The 10,658-nt window shown below is 36.6% G+C and overlaps 1 long non-coding RNA gene across 1 annotated transcript in view; it reads left to right on the top strand.

Annotated features, from left to right (window-relative positions):
• Window positions 1-7,675: 7,675 nt before the first annotated feature.
• Window positions 7,676-10,658, top strand: part of LOC129532485 (uncharacterized) — a 34,970-nt gene continuing 31,987 nt past the window's right edge. The window contains exon 1 of the long non-coding RNA XR_008678260.1: window positions 7,676-7,768. This is a non-coding gene — a long non-coding RNA (uncharacterized lncRNA). The remainder of the gene's footprint in view (window positions 7,769-10,658) is intronic.

Genomic DNA, 10,658 nt, shown 5'->3' with positions numbered 1-10,658 from the left:
AAACTACTGGTGGAAGTAAATAGAGTATAGAAGAGATTCTAGCACAGAAGAGTGGACATGGACAAACTCTTACAAGCTTTAAGCAGATTTCCCATCTGGTCAACCTATCCTGAGAAACCAATGTACCTGAAACTATCTTGAGAAACCAATGAACCTGAAACGTGTATGCATCTTCTGCCTCAACAGTGTCAATTCACTGCAGAAAGAGCCTCATGGAAAAGGTTTATTGTTCTTCTTTTGCATAGTGGTTTCTCAGAAAAATGACATCAGGTCCAACTGGCAGCTATGAAAGCAGATTCCCAATATCAAGGAAATGGAGCCCCAGCTGAGAGCTTTTCTACAGATGAATCCTAAAATGCTGAAGTTCCAAGTGGACGTGACCTTGGATGTTGACACAACCCATAACTTCTTTATTATTTCTGATGACCTCTGGAGCATCCAATGTAAGCATATCAAATAGAATCAGCAAGAGCTTGCTGGGAGATTCTACTTCACAGTTTGTGTCTTGGGCTCTCCTCCTTTTAGCTCTGGTGACCATGATTGGGAGGTGGGTATGGGAACAGGTGAAGAATGGGAGCTGGCAATTTGCAAAAAATCTCTTGATCAACAAGGAAAGATTACACTTCAGAGTGTCTATCCTGGACTTTGAGTTTGAGGGCAGGAGGCTACTTCTTTGCCAGCACAAGGCCTATCTCCCATGTGGACCCCACGTTACAGCAAATGGGGATTTTCTTGTATACGAACATGGAAAAAAAATTATTTTCCTAAACTGAAGATGGATCCCAAATCCTTACACCCATGTGTTTCTGCTGAGGAGCCACTGTATCCAGTGTTTTTGTTCCTTCAACTCTCCAAGATCAGCATGTCCTGAGTATCTGTCCTGTGATGAACCTGGGCACTGCCAATTTTCCAGTCCATCCGGGGAAGGATGAATAAACCTCCACTGCAAAGAAACATGAACGGAAAATTACTTGTTGGTTAAACCCAGAAACTTTCTGCTCAGTATTGTGAACAAAAGTTCTCTGAAAAGGAATTTGGAGGAAAGGGATTTTATTCCCTTGAACAATTTGCAAACCAGAGAGATGCAGCCTTTGATGTAAGATGAAGGTGCATGTTCCAGACAACAAAGGGAGGATTCGGTTTTTGTAGCAAAAGTTCCTTCCTAGGTTCCCGATGAGGTCTGTTTATTCAAATAAAGAATTCAAACGTGCTTAGTTCTGAATGGTTGGTTTATACAGCTAAGCCCTGATTGGTTGATAAAACTCAGGCCTGAGTGGTTGGTATAGGTGAGCATTGAAGTTCCAAAGTTAAACAGAGGTCTGGATTTTCAAAGAATTCTTTTCAGAGAAAGAATACATGTGTGATGTCTAGTCAACAAATGGCCACTTGCATCTATTTAAAATTGAGGCTCATTTAGCCACCTGGGCTCCATCTTGAATGATTGGCTCCTTTAGGTTCACATTTGTTCAAAGTATAAATATTATACAAGTCATAGAAGAAAAATATGGACCATTGTATGATGCAGTTAACCTAATTAGAGTCATTAGAATATAAATTGAGTTTTAAATATTGATTCTTTTCACCACCAAACTTGTTGGGTTTTGTGTTTATAGTTTGTTTCCTATAGATCTGTCTGTATTCTCAGATTAATTTCCGAATGTTTTACTTTTTATTTCTGTAAGTTCAACTTAATGTATTGTAGATGTTATTAAATGCACATTTTTACGTAAAAAACTCAATTAGTCATAGATGTAAGAGGTTATTTCTGGGCTCTCAAATCTATCTATTTATATGTTTATCCTTATGTCAGTGCCATACTGTTTTGATTCTTGTAGCTTCATAGTAAGTTTTGAACTAAGGATGTATGAGTCCCCCAGCTTTGTTCTTTTTCAAGATTATTTCAGCTATGCCCGATTCCATATACACTGGAGGACTGGCTTGTAATAATAAATGTAAATGCTTGAAACACACCAATTAAGAGATAGATATGGTCACATTGGATAAAATATATGCTGTCACAGGAAAACAACTTCAAATGCTAAAGATAAATGATAGGCCATGGGACAAGTTTCAATATGTTTTTAAAAAGACTGAAATCATATACACTATGTTGTTTGACTGCAGTAGAACTAATCTAAAAATAAATAACAGGAAAAAAGCTGGAAATACACAGGTACATGGAAATTAACCAACATACTTTTCAACAACCAGTGGTTCGAAGAAGAAATCACAAGTCTAGAAAATAGTCAGAGACAAATAAAAATGAAAACACAACTACCCAAACATATGGAATGCAGTAAAGGCAATGCTAACCAAGAAATTACCTATATATAGCTATACAGTATTTTTTCCCAGATGTTACTTTTTAAAAAAATTTTGATCTAATTGTACATTAACATGAATGTGTAAGAAATAATAGAGAGATCCCATACGCCATTTCCTTAGTTTTTCCCCATAGTAACATCTTGCATAACTATAGTACATTATCACAATTAGGAAATTGATATAATCTACCTATCTTCTTCAGATTTCACCTGTTTTACATGCACTAATTTGTGTGTGTGTGTCCATTTCTTTTATGCAATTTTTTTCACATGTGTAGATTTGTATGACTACCATAACACTCAAGATATACAGCAATTCCATCACAAGAATCTGTAATCTACCCCTTTAATAATCATAGCCACCTTCGCCTGCCCTACTGTCCCGTGCTTTCCAACCTCTATCAACCACTAATCTATTCGCTATTTCTGTAATTTGTCATTGAAGAAATGTTACATAAGTGGAACCATACAGTTTGTGACAATCCGAGATTGGCTTTTTCACTCAGCATGATTCCCTTGAGATCCATCCAGCTTGTTGCATTTATTACTACCCTTTTCCTTTTTTATTGCTGAGTGGTATTCTTAACATGGATATACCACACTTTTTATTTTGAAGGCTATTTGAATTCTAATTTGGGGCCATTGTGAATAAAGATACTATAAATATTCCTCTACAAGTTTTTGTGTAAACATGTTTTCATTTTGATAGGATGATTACTCAAGAGTGAAAATGTTGAGTTTTGTGGTAAGCACATATTTAATTTTATGGGAAACTGCTGTACTGCTTTCCAGAGTGTTTGTACTATTTTGCATTTTCACCAGCAATATGAGTGATACATTTCCCTTCAAGTTTTAGGTGTCTATGCTACTGTAACAGAACAACTGGGCTGAACTCAAAGCAGGTTTAGGGAAGGAACAAAAACCAAATAACAGAAAGAAAAAACAACCACCAGCTTTCTTCTGCATTCTGTAGCTGAAGAATTTCCTTTTCCCATTTCCTTTGTTTAAAAATACGATTTCGTTAAGAGAATGTGCTACCCATGCTCTCTGTGCAGTTCTTGGTCTCGGCTTGCTTTCAGATCAAATATCAGAGATAAAGGAGGAAAAAAACCCTACTACCTTGCTTCCATACTGGACTTTATTCAATTTTTGACTCCCTACCCAATCTGTCTGTTACAGTCTACTTTTTAAAGTCTTTGCATTATTTCTTTTTGTATTCTGTCCAAAGTTTTAGTTATTATCATGGCAAGCTATAAGCTATAGTAAAGTTACTTCATCTTGGACACTACTGGAATCATTTCACACAAATTTATGAATTGTCAAACTGTTGGTATAATTTCAAATACATTGCTACTCCAGTATTTTTATTTTTCAAATCTGTTAGCTCTCTTTCTTTTTGGCTAGCTAGGAAAGATGTTTGTAAGTGTTCTAAAGGGAACAATGGCTGACGAATGATTGACTTCTGAGCAATAAATATCATCCAGCTGATGATCTAATAGATGAGAATACAACTTCTGACAGTGAAGACCATGAATGATGTGAAATATATGATATGCCTTGAAACCAAGGCTTATCTGTAAATCTTTGAACATGACTCCCATTGCAACACTTTAAGAGCTTTACGTTTGTCAATGGGAGATGATTAAGTAAAAGGCTTGCAGAGTCAATCTTTTTGTTTTTTAAAAAATTGGTAAATCGGTTTCTATTTTTGTTTCCTCTGGTGTTCTTCCATTTAGCTTATCTTTGGGTGGAGAAAATCACTGCAATTTCAGAAGGCATGAACTTAATCCAGGATATATTAGGGTTTCCAAATTCCTTCTGGGATTCTAGTCTTTCCCCAGGAGAGATAATTAACCTTTGAAAGTAGTCATTTGTAGAGTTTCACCTGTGGTTTGTTTTAAGAATTGATTTACCTCATTCACCTTTCTGTGCAATCACTTTAGACTGCAGGTCTGATTGGTGAGGATGTAGAAAAAGGTGGCTTTTACAAGGACATTTCAGCAGTGGCAACCCCTCAGTATGACATTTTAGTATTTAATATTTAACTCGATTTCAGAAATCTTCTTAGTTGCCTCTTTGCATCAACATGTCTTTAAAACTAGTAAGTCTAAGATAATTTTTCTTCACTGGTATACTGGAAAGTGCATAGAGTTTCAACTGTAAAGGATTAACTTTGCATCCAGGTCTAACATTTACTAATTACATTACTTTAGACAATTTATTATTACTGAGCCTGGGATTCCCCATCTGGAGATGGGATTAATAATCACAATAATTTTAATAATAATAACAATCACAATAATAATAATCACAAATAATTTTGTTCTGAGTCCTAAATTTTACATTTATACAGTTTTACCCTTCATAACTGTGGGTTCCAGATCTGTAAAACATGATCAAAAACATTCAAAAAATTAATACAACATAATGCAACAATAAAAATGCTACAAATAAAAAATGCAGTATGACAACTATCTAGATACCATTTACATTGTATTAGGTATTATAGGTAATTTAGATACGATTTGAACTATGTAGGTATATGCAAGTACTACATACATCATTTTATGTAAAGGACATGAGCATCTGCAGATTTTTGTATCTGGGCGGGGGGAGGGGGGTCCTGAAAGCAATTCCTTGCGGATACAGAGAAACAAGTGTGTGTATGTGTGAGTGTGTGTGTGTGTAGTGTATTTGTACAGCACATATAATACAGGAGTATTATTTTTCTATACATAATTTATGCCTGAAGTGCAGTGATTGCTTCCTTAGTGGGAAAAGGCAGCTTAGAAATACAAGTGCATTTCCAGGAGTAGTTTTTTGAATATTTACAATATTCTATACTATATTCCTAGTTAGTACTATTTCTAGGTAGATTGCAGAAACTGAGGATACTCTCTATTCCAGTTTATAATTATATTTTGCAGGCTCTCTTTGAGGTCCTGGGTCTTTGTACTCCCATTTTGGAATCTACATATAAATTGCTGTGTACTGTCAATTTTGGTATAGTCAAATACATTTCAAAGCCAAACACCATGATGTTTAAAAAGGGACAGAGAACAATTATATTTGACAAACATTTTTTACATGACCTGAAAATGTCTTGGGATTAAAAACGATCCTTTTATACTCTGATTTACTTGGAAGTGTTTAGTTGAAACTGGTGAAATCATTTCACTTTATTTTACAGGCTGATTGAAAAAGATGGGAAAGTCTCAACACAGGTTTTGCATTGTGCCTTCTTGCTAACTGGGATGAGAGCTTAACAAGTTTATATTTAACATATTGGGAGTTGTTACAACGAGCACTTTAATCGTTTATTCAACTTTCATGAATACCCAGGAGATGGTAGTACTTTTCAATTTTGGAAGGAATATAATTTATTGCAGAAAACACTTGACATAACTGTAAGGGAACATGTAGTGTTAAAAATGAAAGTCTGTAGTTACCTTTTTGTTTCATTTAGCATAAAGCAGAAGCATTCGTGTTTTTCTCACAATTTCAAAGTAGGCATGTGGAAACTTTTACATCATTCAAAGGAAAAATAAAATAAATAATTCACATTGAAAAGTAACCGCCCCAGAGCTTGGGAAATTTGTTTAAATATGAGTTTCAACTGATTGTCTTTTTAAAAAATCTTATTTCAATTCTTTGGTTATGTTCATTTTTAAATGAAAATCTGTAAACTGATAGAAGTTAAAGGACCAAATTTTAAAAGATCAGTAAAGTTTTAATTATACAATGTTTCTCATTTGTCTCCCTGAGTGTCCTATTTGAAGGGTTCCTTGATGGCGCATTGAACTGTCACCTCATTTTCTTTTCTTATTCAAAGAGAATATTTGAGAATTTAATTCTTTAAAGTTTTTAAGAATGATTCAGAAGATTAAAGTAATTTTGGCAGATTGGTTCTCAAAATAAAACATATAAAATAAGCACTTTTTCTGAAAGGAATTGGAGCAGTTTTGATGTTCTCTTCCTGAGAATAAATAACTTGTGAAGACAGGGCAGTACCTTCAAAGCCTCTGTTTCTTTAACGGAGGTCCCGTAACATAACAACCTTGATTCTTTCAAGTGAAAGATTTTACCAGGTTTGAATTAATTCACAAGCACTCTTGGAGATTAGTAAAAAGGCCACCTCTCACCCCTGTAAGGAAAAGAGAAAAAAAACATTTTATTTCCATGCTTAGAAAAGATGAAGAATAGGCTCTTAAAGCCCTAAGTAGAGTTCAATGTTTGATTTTATAAACCCAGTAGATAAGGGTGAGGTTATTGTAATAACACCACACACACACACACACACACACACACACACACTTTTTAAACCGTCTTCTCTATGAGAAATCATCAAACAGGAGATGTTATTGGCTAGTATTTTTTATTTATTTACTGGTTAAAAACAATGGATACAAGTTAGAAAACAATAGTGGTAATATAGAGTGATGGTTAAGAGTATTGGCATGTGAAGTCATTCTTATATACTGTAAGATCCTTAGTTTAGATCCTGGTTGTAACATTAAGTATCTGTGTGACTCTGAACACCTTTCTTAACCTTTCTGTGCTTGAGTTTTCCTTCTTATACAAAAAAGATATAATAATTATATAACACATAACCATTAAGGTTTGTAGGAAAAATAAATGAACCAACATAAAATACTGGCACAGTTGTCCCTCAGTATCCTGGCAGATTGATTCTACGACACCCTCAGATACCAAAACTTGTGGATTATCATCTCATAAAAAATAGTGTAGCATTTGCATATAAACCGTGCCCATCTCCCTGTATGCCTTATTTTTTAAATCTTTAATTAAAAAAAATTATTTTAGAGACAGGTTCTCTGTCACCGATGCTAGAGTACAGTGGCATCACCATTATTCACTGAAGCCTGAAAATCCTGAGTTCCAGCAATCTTCCTTCTTTAGCCTCTTAGGTAGCTACGACTACAGGTATGTGCCACATACCTGGCTAATTTTTTAAATTTTTAAATTTTTTCTAGGGGCTGGTCTCAAGTTCCTGGCCTCAAGTAATTTTCTCTCATTGGCTTCCCAAAATACTGAGATTATAGGCGTAAGTCACGGCTCTTGGCCCCTCCTTTATATTTTAAGTCATCTCTAGATTACTTACAATACTTAATACAATGTAAATGCCATGTGATATGGTTTGGCTGTGTGTCCCCACCCAAATCTCATGTCTAATTATAATCTTCAGTATTGAAGGAGGAGCCTGGTGGGAGGGGATTGAATCGTGGGAGTGGAATTACCCCTTATGTTTCTCATGATAGAGTTGTCATGATATCTGGTTGTTTGAAAGCATGTAGCACGTTCCCTTCTCTCTCTTTTCCTCCTAGGGGGCATGTGAGACTTGTCTGCTTCCCCTTCAACTTCCACCATGATTGAAAGTTTCCTGAGGTCTCCCCAGCCATGCTTCCTGTCCATCCTATGGAGCTGTGAGTCAATTAAACCTCTTTTCCTTATAAAATACCCAGTTACAGGTATTTATAGCAGTGTGAGAATGAACTAATATATCATGTAAATAATTGTTGGACTGTATTGTTTAGGGAATAAGGGCATGAAACAAGCCTGTACAAGTTCAGTACAGATACAATTTAAAAAATATATATGTGCTTAGCTTTCAATGGATTTCAGATGTTTTTATTGTTATCCTCATCATTTTAATAATTGTTACATCATTATTATTATTAGCCTAATTATTATTATATTCCAAAAATCTCTTTTATTAGATTATACCAACCTTTTCTCTAAATAGATTACTTCGGTTCCTATATTTAGCAGAGTAATGTGCATATATTTGCATGGTGTGTTTGAGTATTTTACAGTTTGTTCTTTAGGTCCTAAAAAGGATAAACATAAGAGTAAAATAAATTAATATTTCATATAGCTCCTCTTACTAATACATATACATTTTCATATATTATAATAATTTTATATTTTAAAAATCACTCCAAATAATTTAAGAAACATTAAATTTTAAAGCGTTAAGTTTAAATATTCAGTAGGAAGTTCTTAGATGTTTTAAGAACCTTTTTGAATCCCAGCAGCCCGGCATATTCTGTAAAGTTTAATATATTGAATATAAAATGAAGGTTTATGCCTTTTTAATACACAGTCAAGTGAGGAGTTGAAAGGGAACAAGGACAAAAAAAGAAAAAAATCCAATTTTCTACCCTAATTCCATGTTTATTTCAGTAGCATAAATGAAGCTATCCTACTTTTGAGAAAATGGCAATGAGATACTTATTTCTCTTGTCAGGATATTAAAGCTCATATGCATCAGGTATGGTGGCTTACACTTATAATCCCAACACACTGGAGGCCAAGGTGGGAGGATCACTTGAGGCCAGGAATTCCAGACCAGCCTCTATATTTTTTATAGAGGCAGGTTCTCACCATTTTGTGCAGGCTGGTCTGGAACTCCTGGCCACAAGTGATCCTCCCACCTTGGCCCCCCAGTGTGTTGGGATTATAAGTGTAAGCCACCATACATCTTGTGAGAACTCAATCACAAAACAGCACTAGGGGGTTGGTGGTAAACCATTAGAAACCACCTTCATGATGCAATCACCTCCCACTAAGCTTCACCTCTAACATTGGGAATTACAATTCAACATGAGATTTGGGTGGGGACAAAGAGCCAAACCATATCATTCCACCCTGGCCCCTCCAAAATCTCATGTCCTTCTCACATTTCAAAACACAGTCATGCCTTCTGAACAGTCCTGCAAAATCTTGACTCATTCTAGCATTAACTCAAAAGTACAAGTTCAAAGTCTCATCAGACAAGGAAAGTCCCTTCTGCCTATGAGCCTGTAAAATCAAAAGCAAGTTAGTTACTTCCAAGATACAATGGGGGGTACAGGCATTGGGTAAATGCTCTTATTCCAAGTGGGAGAAATTCATCCAAACAAAGGGACTACAGGACCCATGCCAGTCTGAAACCCAGTAGGGCAGTCATTAAATCTTAAAGCTCCAAAATAATCTTTTGACTCCATGTTTCAAATCTAGGCCACACTGATGTTTGCATCAGGGTGGGCTCACAAGGCCTTGGGCAGCTCCACCCTGTGGCTTTGAAGGGTACGCCCCCGTGGCTGCTTTCATGGGCTGGTGTTGAGTGCCTGTGGCCATTCTAGGTGCATAGTGTAAGCTGTAAGTGGACCTTACAGCTTCATGCTGGGGTCTGGAGAATGGTGGCCCTCTACTCATAGCTTCAGTAGGCAGTGCCCCAGTGGGTACTAAGTGTGAGTGCTCCAACCTCACATTTCCTCTCTGCACTGTCTTAGAGGAGGTTCTCCATGGGGGTTTTACCTCTGCAGCAGACTTCTGCCTGGACATCCAGTTGTTACCATACATCCTCTGAAATCTACATGGAGGCTCCCAAGCCTCAAATCTTGTCCTCTGTGTACCCACAGGCTTAACACCATGTGGAAGCCTTTGCAGCTTCTGGCTTGCACTCTCTGGAGCAGCAGCCTGAGCTGTACCTTGGCCCCCTTTAGCCACAGCTGAACCTGGAGTGGCTGGATGCAGGACACCATGTCCCAGGACTACACAGAGTAGTGGAGCCCTGGGCCTGGCCCATGAAACCATTTTTCCTTCTAGGCCTCCAGGCCTGTAATGGGAGGGGCTGCTACAAAACTCTGAAATGCCTTGGAGGCATTTTTCCCCATTGTCTTGGCTATTGAAATTCAGCTCCTCTTTAATCATTTAAATTTCTGCAGCAGGTTTGAATTCCTCCCCGGAAAATGAGTTTTTCTTTTCTACCACATGGTCAGGCTAAAAATTTTCCAAACTTTTTCCTCTGCTTCCCTTTTAAATATAAGTTCCAATTTCAAACCATCTCTTTGTGAGCACGTATAACTGTATGCTTTAAGGACAAGCCAGGTCACCTCTTGAACACTTTGCTGCTTAGACATTTCTTCTGCCAGATACCCAAAGTAATCTATCTCAAGTTCAAAGTTCCACTGATCTCTAGAGAAATGGCACAATGCTGCCAGTCTCTTTGCAAAAGTAAGAGTGATCTTCAGTTCTCAATGATTTCCTCATCTGCAACTGAGACAACCTCAGCCTGGACTTCACTGTCTGTATTACTATCAGCATTTTGGTCACAACCATTCATCATTGTCTAGGAAGTTCCAAACTTTCCTCTTTTTCCTGTCTTCTTCTAAGCCCTCCATACTTTTCTATCCTCTTCTTGTTACCCAGTTCCAAAGTTGCTTTTACATTTTTCAGGTATCTTTACAGAAATACCACACTCACGGTACCAATTTTCTATTATAGTTAATTCTCACATTGCTATAAAGAACAACCTGCAAGAAATAATAG

Source organism: Gorilla gorilla, chromosome 2, assembly GCF_029281585.2.
Source record: "Gorilla gorilla gorilla isolate KB3781 chromosome 2, NHGRI_mGorGor1-v2.1_pri, whole genome shotgun sequence".
Classification (NCBI taxonomy): domain Eukaryota; kingdom Metazoa; phylum Chordata; class Mammalia; order Primates; family Hominidae; genus Gorilla; species Gorilla gorilla.
The sequence above is the reverse complement of the archived record's forward strand: the minus strand, read 5'-3'. Positions and strand labels throughout refer to the sequence as shown.